Source organism: Sorex araneus, chromosome 5 (assembly GCF_027595985.1).
Source record: "Sorex araneus isolate mSorAra2 chromosome 5, mSorAra2.pri, whole genome shotgun sequence".
Classification (NCBI taxonomy): domain Eukaryota; kingdom Metazoa; phylum Chordata; class Mammalia; order Eulipotyphla; family Soricidae; genus Sorex; species Sorex araneus.
This window is the reverse complement of record NC_073306.1, coordinates 201969020-201984414: the sequence shown is the minus strand read 5'-3', so window position 1 is coordinate 201984414 and position 15395 is coordinate 201969020.

Below are 15395 nucleotides of genomic sequence, written 5' to 3'. Positions count from 1 at the left end.
TGTTAAAAGAATAAAGGTGGGGAAAATGTACCATCTAATATTAACTGAAGAAAAACTGCAGTAGCTATCTTTATATCAAAGACTTTAGAAGAAAGTATATAAAATATGCAATAAAATAATTTTTCAGTGATACAGGAGTTGATTCATTAGGGGATGTAACAGTTCTCAATATTTATGTACTATTAAAACTTCAAAATATAAAAAGTAAAATCTGATAGCACTGAAAAAAATATTAGCTAAATCTACAATTGCAATACTAACATTCCCTCCCCAACATTAGGAAGAACAATTAGACAAATTGTAAGATACAGCATTGATTATATAGATTTAGACATAGAAAAATCAAGGTTCCTCGAACTAAACATCCAGTAGCTGAATACATCTCCAAGTTCTAATAAAACATTTACCTAGATTCAGGTGATAAACTAAACCTCAATAAAATTTGGGATAATTTCATGCAAAATATATTTTCTGAGCACAGTGATACATATAAATGAATAATATGTGGTAGAGATAAGAATATTGGATAAAAATAAACTATGAGTTGAGAGAGAGTAAAAATAGAAAGTACTTAAAGGTCAAAAACCTCTCCAAAATCTTGATAATGTTAAAGAAATTATTAGGAAGAAATGCATAGGACTAAGGGAGAGACAGCTGGAGTCCGTGCCTGGCAGGTATAAACAGAGCCTAAGTTTAATCACTAAATTGCATAGTCCCCCAATCACTACTATGGGATTAGTTTAAAACTTCTGTATTGAGAAAATTTTAGGTCAAAATAGCTTTGATGAAAACTAATATTTATCCTACACAAATTCTTCAAGAAAACTGAGAAAGAAGCAATACTAAACAACTCATGAGATCAGATTTACAGAATTAGTATGATTCAAATACTAAAGATATTGCCAGACAAAAAGCATGCTAATATATTTTATGGATATTGGTGAAAAAATTTTCACTCTACATAAAATCATATCATAACCAAGTGGGAAAAATGTAAAGTTATAGTAATAAGTCAATTAGCACTATTAGCACTGTCATCCCGTTGTTCATCAATTTGCTCCAGCGGGCACCAGTAACATCTCCATTGTGAGACTTGTTACTGTTTTTGGCACATCGAATACGCCACAGGTAGCTTGCCAGATTCTGCCGTGCAGGCAGGATACTCTCAGTAGCTTGCCAGGCTCTCCGAGAGGGACGGTGGAATCGAACCCAGGTCAGCCATGTGCAAGACAAGCACCGTACCTGCTGTGCTATAGCTCTAGTCCTAATAAATCAATATAACTTAAAATTCAATTAATGCATCCAGCATTTTAACAACAAAATACATAGGATATAGTTAGTCACACAGAATGCATGAAGTTAAAAGATAAAAATGCCAACTACTGGTAAAGATGTAGAAAATTTATCTGTTTCATTCTTCAAGAACTACAGAATGGAACATTGAAAATAAAATTTATGAAAGCTTGTAACTGTATCAATAAAAAATAAAATAAATGTTTTAAAAATGTTAAAATAGGAAACAATTTCAGTATATAATAATTTCATTCATAACTATTATATTATCCTATTTACTCAAGACAAAAGATTTTTTCTGTACAGTCTTGTTTATTGAATTTGCTTCTTGTAGCCCCAGATTGGATACAATTCAAGTGATTACCAACAGATAAGTGGGCAAACCAACTATGGTACATCCATACGATGGAATATACTATAACATGAATTTTAAAAAGTTAAACTGAGCAAAATAAACCAGACCCCAAAACCTGGTTAAAGATACAGTACATGATTCTATTCTTATCAAATTCTAGAAAATATAAATATAGTGACAGCAAGTCTGCACAAAGAGAGAGTACGACAGGTAAGGCTCTTACTTTACATGTTGATGAACCAGGGCTCAGCCCTAGCACCTCATTTGACCCCCTGAACCTCTTCAGGAGTGATTCCTCAGCAAGGAGTAAGCCCTGAGCACAGCCGAGTGTCACCCAACCACCACCACTAAATTTAAAAAGTCTATGTATTGTATGCAGTGGCTGCTGCCTGTGAATTGGAATAGATGAGGGTAGGAAGGGGTGGGAGGAATGGCTAAAAGAGATACTAAGAATTTTAGAAGTGATATATATATATATTCATTAATTGTCAAGATCATTTCAAGATTAATTTCAAAACTGTTGAAATTAATCAGAGTGGACACTTTAAATATGTAAAATGTATGTCAGTTATACCAAAATAAAACTTTTTAAAAAAAAAATTTAAAATTTTGACGGCATGTGATCAAATTTTACTCAAGTAGTTTGATCTTTGTTCCTACCTTTTAAACATAGTAAAGTGTCTTCACTGATTCTGTAATTCCTATCTTTGGTAGGTCTGCTAACATGAAGTTATTTGTATGATTAGGCTAAAGCATCACTTAAAACAAATTAATTTCCCATTTTATCTGATCATACTTCTCAGTCATAGCCTACCACAAATGACTTTTTTGTAGAGTCACAGAAATATTTTTTAAAAATCAGACTAAAAGTCCTCTCAGTATCTCATTTACTCCTTCAACATTCATGCCTTTTATAACAGCTTTCCTTTTTATATCCTTGCCTTTTAAGTCTCATTTTCTAATTTAACTCGTGATATTGGTAAATTATAGTTACTTTGCCTCAAGGCTCCAAGGGAGCTTCTGTGTATACTATTATAAAATTAGTTAATTAATAATTTCGTTATATTACCACTAAGCAGAACTGCATGGTTAAATTATGAGGATGAGGTCTCATCACAAGCATGTTTTGTAACTAAGTTATCATTTAACTTCAGGCATCTGTGAGAGCGCATGAGCTGGAAAACTAAGCAGGACAGTCAGAAGCACCTAATCCAATGGTATTTTCAAATATGCAACTCGTGATTTAACAAGGCACAACTGGAAAGAGGGGGTCTTAAGTATGGTGGGTGAGAGGTAGAGGGCTGGGGGGAAGAGAGAGAAAGGAAGCAGAGAGACAGAGACAGAAATAGAGGCAGAGACAGAGAGAGATCAAAAGACAGATGCAGGGAAATGAATTTTAAAGGTACCCAAAAAGAAATGATGCATTTTCAAATATGTAGCACCGTCTCCATTGTGAGACTTGTTGTTAGTGGTTTTGGCATATCGAATACGCCACAGACAGCTTGCCAGCTCTGCTGTGTGGGTGGGATACTCTCGGTAGCTTGCTGGGCTCTCCGAGAGGGACAGAGGAATCAAACCCAGGTTGGCCACGTGCATGGCAAACGCCCTACCCGCTGTGCTATCGCTCCAGTCCATTTTCAATACTGCATTGAGTTTTTAAAATTATATTCTCAAATATAAATATAATTTTAAAAACTCAGTGTAGTATCTTTATAGAAGCAGTTTTAAACTGCTAAATCATTTTTAGTTTAGCTCTAGAATTGCAACCATATACATCAGACCAGACAAATAAACATCTCCCCTTCCTTAGCCCATAGAGAATACTAAGTAATTATCTTTTTGTGCCTGATTTCTGGTGCCCGTTATCATTTTGATATTAATGCCCATAATCTCATGGAGAGGTTATTGCCTCACTCATTGGTAAACTATTGTTCATAAAAGCATAAGTATAAATATTGCATTAAATATTCCCCATTTGGATGGAACATTACACAGCAACTCTATAACTATTAGATATGAAAAATTTGTTTCCATGCTTGTTTTTTCAAACATGTAAATTGATAACATTTTCGAGGATAATCTTCCAGTGAAGTGTAGAGTAAATATGTTGTCATCTCAGTCAATCACCTATTCTAACCTCCCACCTAAATGTCCACACTAGTATTTTTGATTATTTTAATCAAAATAAAATGAGTAAACTTAATAAAGTTAGTGCTGAAATAGTCTCTCAGAGTTCTCATCTACATTTTTACTACCCAGGTTATTTGCATCTTGAATAAACTGTATGTGATCCTTGTCCTTTATGTGTTCGGCATACATTAGAGTTCATTTTCACATCAGCCTCAGCAAGCTGATGGTTTTCCAGTCAGAAGAGAAAAGAAGGCCCTGTTCAGGGAAAAGTAGGATGCTTTAACAGTGTCATATTAGCAGCTTAAGAAATTCAGTTTGCTGTAAGCAATCCTCAGACATTTCTTATATTCCATATCAAAGTGTGTTTTTTCAAGTGTTCTGAAAAATCCAAGTTTGTAGAATTTTTTAGAATCCCAAAATAATAAGACATTTAGTTTATGTCTGAAGTTGGTGGGAAAAGTGAGGAGTGAGAGAGGATGAGGATGGAGAGAAAGAGAAAGAGGAGAGAGACAGAGACAGACAGCGACAGAGACAGACAGACAGACAGACAGAGCACTACTGCCCACCTGCTTGACTCACCATGCCCACTGTGGAAGTGTCTGTGTTAGAATTTTGAAATTTTCTTTAACTCAGTTTTTTCTTTCCTTGTTGATTATTCTTGGGTAAGAATCATTGTCAATATTTATGTTTTAGCATAGTGCACTAAACCCTAATCTTTGAAAAGAACTATAAACAAAATGGAACTGAAAGAGATTGTTCTCTCCTTCTCTGAGCCCTTTCTTAGGAAGACTGGTGGTGTGGTCCTGATGCCAGGGGCAAGAGAAAGGCAGAATGTTTGATCCAGGACGTTGGGGAATCTATAGTCTAGTGGATCCAAATGCTGTGACAATGGAGTCAAGACCCACTTCACGTGTCCTGCATCTGACCAATACCAAATCTTCCTTTCTTTGCATCTAGCCTAGTGAAAGACCCTCCCTGGGACTTGTGGGCAGACTCGGACTTGAGATCTTGAAGTCTCCTTTGCCCGTATTTGCTGTAGCAATAAACCTTTTGTGCTCTCCCCAAATCTCATGTTCTGTGATTGGTTTTGGGGCACAAGGTGCTGGAGGTTTAGGACTGGTGATCCCGCCACACGGGGCAGCATGCCAGGGAACTCGGGTCCCACTCGCCCCACAAGGCAGCCATCAGAGGCTGCATCTGAGACCATGAAGAAAGAGAAGGAAAATCTTTCAGAGGAGAGAGCGCCCTGAAAGAAGAGAAGGGAATTGCATATTCCAAAATAGAATGTGGGTTTCTCTCGAGGGGAGGGCGGAGAGCGTTAGTGCCTTGGCAGAGTTGGTTTTATAGGATTTGCCCCAAAGAGCTCTTGCTTGGGAATTCCTATGTATGTATGGGGGGAAACTGTAAATGTGTGGTTGTCTTCAAATTCTTCTTTTAGGTCTTTTGATGTTTTTGTTTTCTTTTTTTAAGTTTTTGGGTCATACCCAGTGATGCTCTGGGGTTCCTCCTGGTTCTGTTCTAAAATCATTCCTGGCAAGCTTGGGGGCCATTTGGGGTATCAGGGATGAACCCCAGGTGGCCTTGTGCAAAGCAAACACCTGCCCAGGTGTACTATCACTCCATCTGAGGTCCTTTATTCTTGACGTTTCTCTCCTGCGGAGGTCCAGCCTTCCCTGGGAGGGCACTCAGTTCTCACGAGTTCAAAGGTGACCCAACCTTCAAATGCTTTGGGGCTGGCTTGGGCTTGGTGACAGACTGTAGAGCCCCTCTTGCTTTTGATTCCTAAGAAACTCATTGCCAGGAGTCCCTGTGTATTTGCCTGGCTAATGTCTCTATTAGGAGCTTGAAATGAGACTTGAAAAAAAAAAAAAGAACTAAAACGTTCTAGGAATCAAAAAGAAGGATAAATGCGCTTTGTTCAGTCCAGAGGTTCCCAAGCATAGTTGACTGACTTACTAGCCCCTTTCCAGAAATAACACTGTGTTCCCCCAAACAGGAAGTCTATATTTTTAAGCAAAGTGCTCCCCCTCTCACAAAGAGAACTAGAGGACCCCAGGGTATAGAGTCAGGTAGTGGGGGAGGGGCACAGTATCACCCACTTTAGAAAACAGTGGAACCACAATGATAGCTTACTTAATTGTAACTTCCTCCTAGCACTTCTTAAAATATTTTATCTACATTTTATTAAATCCCCTCTTTTAAAAGGACATACATGCATTTTCTATAGCTAAATACTTGTGAATGGAAGTGATGAACCGTATGTTACACAAGTATAGCTTTGGTGGATACTAGCTATTTTCTTCCTCTGAAATTTTATATTGAGGTACTGTGATTTATACAGTTACTGGCTGCTGAGTTTCAGGCATACAATTTTCCGAAACCAATCTCATCTCCAGAGCAGACGATACATGAATACTCAGAGCAGTGAACTTTCATTCTTCTCTTGCTCTTCAGCTCTCACTGTACCAAATAATTTCTATTACTTTTCTCTGACTTCACAAGTTTTTTCTTATTTTTAATTGCTATATCTGTCTACACTGGTGTTAAAATCATTGTTTAGTACTTTCAGAGTTGTATGCCAGTCGCTCCACCATCTTCTAACCGTTCCTTCTTGATTTGTTCTTATTGAAAATAAAGCATAACTATGTATTGCATCACAGTGCACCATAATACATCATTACTGTTGGTACTTTATACACAAAGTTATCTCTATATAAGTTAAAAATGTATTTAATAAAATCATGGCTGCCAGGAGCTAATTCCCATGAAACTGGGTAATTATCAGAATTTCCTTCTATTTTATTCTGCTATGATTTGTATCTTTTGAAGAAATGTTGTGAACTTAACTTTATTACTGAGATATTTTGTGAAGTACAGAGTTATGTCTTGGTCAATAAACAATTTGTTATACACTCACATATTCATACAGACCATTGTCATGGTCAATTAAGCTAGGCATAATATGGAAGATTTTGCTCTTTAAATCATTATCTTTTCTATGAAGACTTATAATTCCCAAAAAACTAATCACTGACTTGATACTAGAGAGATAGTACAGCAGCTAGGGCATTTGCCTTGCATGCGGCCAACATGGCTTCAATCCCCAACATCCCATATACTGCCCTGAGCACCACCAGAAGTGATCTCTCAGTGCAGAGTCAGGAGTAACCTTTGAGCATTGCTGGATGTTTTTTTTCCAAAAAAAAAGAAAAAAGAAAAAAATGATTACTGACTTTTTATTGAATCATTTTCTTATCTTGAAATATGGGAGTGATCCAGTAGACGTACCATTCATTTCTTAATACCAACCTTGCAGCTCACCTCTGTACACTGATATCCTTTCAGACATATCTAATCCATCCTTTCTTTGATCTATTTTTTTCTCCTCTTCCTTCATTCTTCACCCATATTTTTTGTCTTTTTATTTTTCCTGAAACAAATCCATTGTGTCCTCTCATATGGTATTTACTACTCCTATTCACAAACATCAAAAGGATGGCAATCTGTTTAATATCCTGCAGATGAACATGCGCTAAAAAGTGGCATTGGCAATTGGGCACTCGCTGCCCACTGGGCACCAAGCAGTGATATGCTAGAGATCTGGCATGTGGTTCATAGAAAAGAATGGCATTCATTGCAATTGTATCAAAAACAAATTATGGACCAAATGTTTGCCTCCATAAGCACTTGGACCATCATTTATCTATCATCCACTCATCTACTCATAACCTCCACCCTTCCACTTTATGACTGTTAAATTGCTTATATGTGTGCATTCCTCCCCCCGTGTTCCTGTGAGTTCACCCCAGTTTTACCTTCTTATACTAGCCCCAACGTACATGTCAGAAATCATTCCATGTCTAAATATGACTGACAAGGACAATGGTGTATAAATCTTTTGCAAAATAGTTTCTTTTGCATCTTTCAGTGTCATGTAATTGAGAGCTGACACTGGAGAATTGGGGACACTGGCTTTCTAGTGCTGCTAGAGACTCATAAGAAGAAAACCGAGGATTTAGAGAAATAAAAATTAAAAATCTCATAGAGACCTCTAAAGAATTTTAAGTAGAAATGAGTGGTCTTTGGGTCTGGAAGAAGAACACAGGGTTTTGTACCATCCTGGAAGCACAAGTTCAAATCTTCATTGTCTGACATGCACCAAGTATGGCCCTGGTAGTTTTGCTTTTGGAGACAAAAATATTGTCTATATTCTCTGGTACATCATCAAACAAATTCTGACTCACCACAGTCATGCATCCCGTATGTGTGAGCACCACTGAAAGGGTTGCTCTTACCCCTTGTGAACAAAACACCAAGACAAGATAGGAAGTAGGACCTTTAGCACGCACTTGTGTGAGCACCGTAGCTAACAACTGGGAACACAACAAAAAAAGTGTGTGCCTCAACCAAGGGTGAGGCAGGAGAGCACTGCGCAGGCATCACCACTAGAGGAGTGCAAACCTCAGTAAGCACACTCAGCTGCTGAGTGTGCAAGCACCATAACCTGATGTGTACCCCCAGCCAACCCTGTAGCCGAAAGTCTGGAGTATCACAGCCAGGCATGAGGGCACCCCGCAGTCACTGCCACATAGCCGACCACAATAGCCACAGCTACAACACAAAAGGGAAGGGGAGAGGGTGATAACCGAAAGAAAATGAAATTAGAGATCCTTTATGCCGTGCTCCTTATTTATTCCGGGAGGAAGCTGGGTCTCTCTGACCACGCCCATCAAGGATGTGAGGCTGCCGTGGTGCTGAGAGTCCAAACTAGGTCAACTCCTGCTTCTGTCCCACTCCCTGTACTATCTCCTGGTCTACGAGGGTCTTTGTTTTAAAGAGCCTGGGAACCAGAGGGGGTAGCAGTTCAGTATCTCGGGGTTGGCTTATAGAATTCTAAGATGAAAGCCTAAGGAAACTTACTTTCATGTTACGGGTCAAATGTTCTTTAAAGACATTTGTCTCGAGGCTGGAGCGATAGCATAGCGGGTAGGGCGTTTGCCTTGCACTCCATCCACCCAGGTTCGATTCCCAGAATCCCATATTGTCCCCTGAGAACCGCCAGGAGTAATTCCTGAGTGCAGATCCAGGAGTAACCTCTGTGCATCGCCAGGTGTGACCCAAAAAAGAAAAAATAAAAAAGACATTCATCTCATAGGGCCAGAGAGGGTACAGCAGGTGAGGCACTTTGATCTTGGCCTCCACATAGGCTTTCTGGGCGCCACCAGCAGTAATCCCTGAGCACTGAGTCAAGAGCAAATCCTGAGCACTACTGGGTATGGCCCCCAACAAAGGTTTCAATTTTATGAATGAAATTGAGAGATATTCAGAACCACAATGGGTCATAGTCATTGCACAGCATCTTCCCTTTAATATTCAAGGTTGTTTGAAGCCCCGGGAAAACATTTTCGAAAAGATGGATTTAAAATGTCCGGAGCAGAGACAAAGCCCAACAGGCTGAGCACATGCTCTGCATGCAGGAGGCCCGGGTTCGATTCCAAGCACCACAATCACTCCCAACCACTGAGCACTGAGTCGGGAGGAATCCTGGAGCACTACTGAGTGGGGCACAACCCCCCTGAAAAAAATCCCTTTTGAGTGGTTTCAAGAGTGACTGGGTGTCTGCGGTCAGGCTGAGGACTCCAGGGCAGTGTCTCTCGGAAAGCAATGACTGTGCCTCACAAGTTTACATCCAGACACAAGATTTGGGTGAAGGTGCCACCATGCACACTCACTAACACTGACCACACCAGCATCAGGCCTCTCTCTTCCAGACTCTCAGCCATGTGAATTCAAAATCCACTCAAATTTCACAGGTGTTGGAGGGTCGCACGCGTGTGCGGCCCCTCTGCAGCTGCAGGAGCGTGAATCCAGACACAGCTAAACCACTTTCGGCATGGGCAGCTCCTTGCAGAATGTCTCCAGCCTGAGAACTAAGCCGCGACCCCATGCCCGCCCAGGAGGGGAAAGGTATTTCTCTCTCTCGCCTCTTCCTTCCCGGGGATGAAGGGCGTGGGGACCGCCATATTATGACGACCACAGATGGGGTTTACAAGCTTGCAATGATCCAACATCCGGAAGAAATCTCCCTGGGCTTAGTTGTTAAAGTACAGAAATCCAAAACCCCGTGACCTCATTTCTCTTCACAACAGGTCTGACTCTAGTGGGGTACTCCTAACAATAATGGTGAGGTTAGTGTTGAAATATTGAATGTAACCAAAGTAAATAGAAAGTAAGGTGAAATTTATCAGTTACAAGGCGGGGTGGGGGGGGTGCGGGGGTGGGCGGGATGGGAGGTGTACTATGTTTTTTTTTTTTTTTTGGTGGTGGGATATGGGCACTGGTGAAGGGATGGTTTTTCAGCATTGTATGACTAAGACTTAAGCCTGAAAGCATTGTAATTTTCCACATGGTGATTCAATAAAATAAAATTCTTATTAAAAAAAAATTTCACAGGTGTTGATCAATGAGCAAACGTGTGCTTTCAGGCACTGGAACAGTAGAACAGCGGGTAAGGTGCTTGTCTTGGACATGCCCAATCCAGCGTTCGATCCCCAGCATCCCATTTGGTTCCCTGTGCTCGTCAGAGGTGGTTCCTGAATGCAGAGACAGGAGTAACCCCTGAGCACTGCAGGATGTGACCCATAAAGCAAAACAACAACAACAACCTCCCAGAAAGCATGTTTCTGCAGCATGACTATTATTCACCTTGATCTGACTGAGGTCTAAAAACTGATTTTTAAAAAGTGTGATTCTAATCATCTTCACTTCTAAATCCCATAAAATCAGTTTTTACAGCTTATAATCTGACAATTCCCACTCCCCAACAATGTAAAGACAAACTTTCTAGCAGGGCCCCCAAGGTACTCTTTAATAACAGGAAATGACAAATATTAACTGCGTTGAGAACTTTGTTACAATTTTTACATACATTTTTAGAATTTGGTTTTAAACTCTGAATTATATGACCACCTCTCTGAAGTACACTTTTACTAAATAGTTTATTGATGATTGTATGATACCTTCCAGTTTTAATTAATATTTTTCTTACACTGAAGCATTGTCTTCCCGCTGCTCATTGGTTTGCTGGAGCAGACACCAGTAACGACTCTATTATGAGACTTGTTACTGTTTTTGGCATACAATTTTGCAACTAAACATTCTAATGTGTATTATTTTGCCTTTATACACATACTCCTAATTCGGACAGCACAGTTATCTCCTGATAATAGACCTTAATTTAACCCACTCATTTCTTTAACTTATTCCTTACCTATTCTTTCCACCATAATTCTTCTATTTTCGGTCTCTCTCCAGCTCACGTTTTTCTCTCTGACTGAAGCATGACTTGTGTTGTTTTGTTTTTGAAGCACCTTAAATGGTGTTTGGTGAGTGTCCCTAACTGTTCCTCTTCTCTGTAGAGTGACCCCTGGCATCCTTCTCTGTAGAGTGACCTCCAGGCCGCGCCCTCTGCCACTCTTAACCACAGAAGCCATTCAGTGGCTTGAGGTGAATGCAGAAGACAATGCCCAGCCCCGCATTCTGTCAGCCCTGCTTGCTCCTGCACATGTTTCCTGAGGATCTTCGTCTTCCAGTCAGTGTTGGTAAACTCTGGCTTTTCGGTGCTGTCATGCTGTCTCTTTCTTTCTTTCTTTCTTTCTTTCTTTCTTTCTTTCTTTCTTTCTTTCTTTCTTTCTTTCTTTCTTTCTTTCTTTCTTTCTTTCTTTCTTTCTTTCTTTCTTTCTTTCTTTCTTTCTTTCTTCCTTCCTTCCTTCCTTCCTTCCTTCCTTCCTTCCTTCCTTCCTTCCTTCCTTCCTTCCTTCCTTCCTTCCTTCCCTCCCTCCTCTTTCTTTCTTTCTTTCTTTCTTTCTTTCTTTCTTTCTTTCTTTCTTTCTTTCTTTCTTTCTTTCTTTCTTTCTTTCTTTCTTTCTTTCTTTCTTTCTTTTCCTTTCTTTCTCTTCTTTCTTTTTTTTATGAATCACCATGAGATATAGTTACAGACTTATAAACTTTCTTGATTATGTGTCAGTCATAGAATGACTGAGTACCCGTCCCTCCACCAGTCCCATTCTCCACCACCAATGTTCCTAGTATCCCTCCCACTTCCCTCCTATGGCAGGCACATTCCCTCTTACTCTCTCCTTTTGGGTTTTATGGTTTGCAATACAAGTGATAAGTGGCCATCGTGTTGGGTCTATGCATCTCCCATCCTGAGGAAGGCCTCCAACCATCATTCTCTTAGTGGTCTCTTCTCTTTTCAGCTGCCTTTTCCCCCAGCATGTGAGGCCGACTTCCAAGCCTTGGAGCGATCCTCCAGGCCCTTATCTCTATTATCCTTGGGTACCCTCAACAGTAGAATGACAACAGCAGAAGAAAGAATCAGTGAACTTGAAGATGAGCTGTAGAAAGCATAAGCATACAGGGAACAACATACAATGGGAAAAGACTTCAAAATAGCTCTAGAGTGAATCAGAGCCCTGGGGGATGAACTCAAGTGATTTCTTAATAATATAGAATCTGGACTATCATGTTGACCACCCCAGCCTCCATTGAGCCAAAATCTTCAGTGCCTGCAGCAGTGTTGTTTATTACCTTCTACCTGCTTTTCAGTTTTGTTTTCCATTTTGTCTCTCCAAAGCCTTTTCCTGACATTTCCCGCCCAGCCAAGAAGACCAGAGCCTGAGCTGGAGCTCACCGGAACCCACGGTGCTTCTCTCCTGCCCACCCAGGGGCTCCATCTAAGGGACTCTGGTGACAAGTGCCAGTACCAAGAGGATCTTGTGGATGCTACCAAGCCATCTCAGGCGACACTGCCCTCAGGGCTGCAGTTCCACGCTCCCACTTTGAAGCAGGAATCCTTTTGGAATTTGATTTATCTCACCACTAAAATCATTTACATCTTTTCACCTCACCAATCTTCATAGCCTGGACTAATTTTGCTGTTTCCCAGGTAATTTAATAATTACCATGGCATGTGAGCTCGAGTGTGAGCCCTGAGCCCAGAGCCAGACATGAACCTGAGCGTAGTCAGTGTGGTACAAAAACAAACCCCCCAAAGGATATAATGATCAATTTTATAATTTGCATATTTTGCAACAAATTAAAGACCCTTTAATTTGCTAAAGCTAAATTATCCTGAGCTGGTAACTTCCACTACCATATCATGGGATATAATTTACAAAATATCAGAGTGTTGATGATTTCTAGCAGATAGAAACTTTGCCTTTCTCCAAATCCCTCTGCCCCCTCTGTATATTGTCAATCACTGAAACATCCTATTCCCCAAATCACAAGCCATTTTTGCTTTTGTAGACAATACTTCCCAAGAAATATGCTAGTGTCCCTCCCAAAAAATATTTAAAACCAATAAGATATTGCCCAAGTGAAATTCTCTCACCAATATTATATTGGTAGACTAATCTAATTTTATTAAAATAAAAAGATGGTAGCTCATAATCAGAGAATATAGAGAAACAAATGATTTATGATAAGAGTCTGCAAAAGAATACATAGGATATAGGACCTACGTGCTCTATCACTTATTCTTGTCTTCTTTTCTAGGAACCAACTTACATTATATACTGAAATATATTAGCTAAGAGTAGTCAGTAGTGTTAACTTTTAAATATGAGAATTTTCTCATAAAACAATAGTTCTAAATTCCATTACTCTTAGCATCATAAACCTTAAATAGTATGCATTTCAGTTTCCAGAATTTTTAGGACCCTGATGGAGAGATTTTTACAACTGAGAGTTTTGAGTCCTTTTCCCTGACCTTTGTCTATTCCCTTTCAGAGAAGAAATGGGCATGACCCCAAGCGTGGCTCAGAATTTGTTGCTTTGTAAAGATATCCATCTGTTCCTTTCATTGTCTTCCTAGTCATATCTGGTGGGGTTTGTGATGTCCAAATACATTTCTGTTAATGTCAACATTATAGAGCCAAGAACTCTTTGGACAAGTAAACTGCATTACAAGCCTTATGTGTCGTCAAAAAACAATTGCCCTAGTATGAATCCAGAGTCTTTATTACTAGAGAGAATGAGAAATACTCAGCAGGAAAATATGCACTTGGTATTAAACATGCTAATAAAATAGACATTTTCAAGATGAGTAATAAGCAACAGAAAACAAAACGAAGAAACATTCAACAAAAGTAACATTTTAAACTTAACCTTTTTACTGAGTTGATATTTCAGAGGTTATTATTTTTATGAGTGTTTTTGAAACAACATACCAACCATATGAGAAGGCATAATCTCTATTTATTCTTCTCCGGGGTATAAACACGGGGCCAATTTAAATATTATAACAGAAAAATCTGCTTTCTCAAATAATGGGTTTGGATTCTTTTTTTTTTCATTTATGGTTAAAGGGTTTTCCTTCTTTTTTAAATTTTTATTAGTAAATCACTGTGGGGTACAGTTACAAACTTATGAAATTTCATGTTTGTATTTGGTTTCCATCCCTCCACCAGTGCCCATTCTCCTCCACCAATGATCCCAGTATCCCTCTCACCACCCCCACCCCAACCCCCACCACCCCACCCTGCCTCTGTGGCAGGCCTTTCCCTTTTGTTCTCTCTCCTGTTGGATGTTATAGTTTGAAATAGAGGTATTGAGTGGCCATCCTGTTTGGTCGATAGTCCACTTTTGGTACACGGCTTTCAACCCGAGTGGGTCCTCCCAATATTTTCTACTAGGTGCTTCCTTCTCTGTCTCTGCTGCCTTTTCCCCCAGCATGTGAGGCCAGTTTCCAATCTGTGGGGCAGACCTCCTGGTTCTAATCTCTACTACTCTTGGGTATTATAGCGAGACCACATCTAGTACTGTTTAGGAAGTTGGGGTCGGCTCCCTGTGATGTTCCAATCAGTTATCATGAAGAAAGCTGCAGTGCTGGAGAGCGGTGAAGCCACCAAAGCCTGCTGGAGGTGATGAGGGACCATGTGGTACAAGGGATCAAACTCAGGAACTCACACTTGACAGGTATGTGCTCTACCGCCTGAACCATCTCCACAGTTGCTGCTTTTGTTTTTCTTTTCAGTAAGTATAAACACAAACTTTATTATGTTCCTAAAGATTCCTCTAGTCCATCTTGAATTTTAATTTTCTTCTAAATTGCCACCTCTTAAAGCATAAATATTGGAGAAGGGCATTTGTTGCTAAGTACTACAATTATTGAAAGAATTTCAGTTTCCCCTTGCCAGATGTTATAAAGATGCTGTTTTTCACTGCTCCATCCTGCATTTTAACATCCTTAAGAATGCCTGACTTCCTTCTGCTAAGTGGGAAGTTAACAATGGTCCAACATCATAAAATTCTGCCCCAGAGTCTAGGCTCACCAAGAGGCTAAGATGAATGACAATACCTAAGGAAAATGGGCAGAACACTCTGACACTTGCATTCTCTGTAACATTGGTAAGAAATACAGAGCTCAATTTTCATATCAGAGGTCCTACACGCGCGCGCATGCACACACACACACACACACACCCCACTCAAACAACAAAAGTTCTTATCTTTAACTTTCTTGTATTTTCTGTAACACAAACACCCAGTTTTTCATCAAAAACCCCACAAAACAAGTCAGTTAACTTAGTCCTATACTAAGTTCCACCTCACA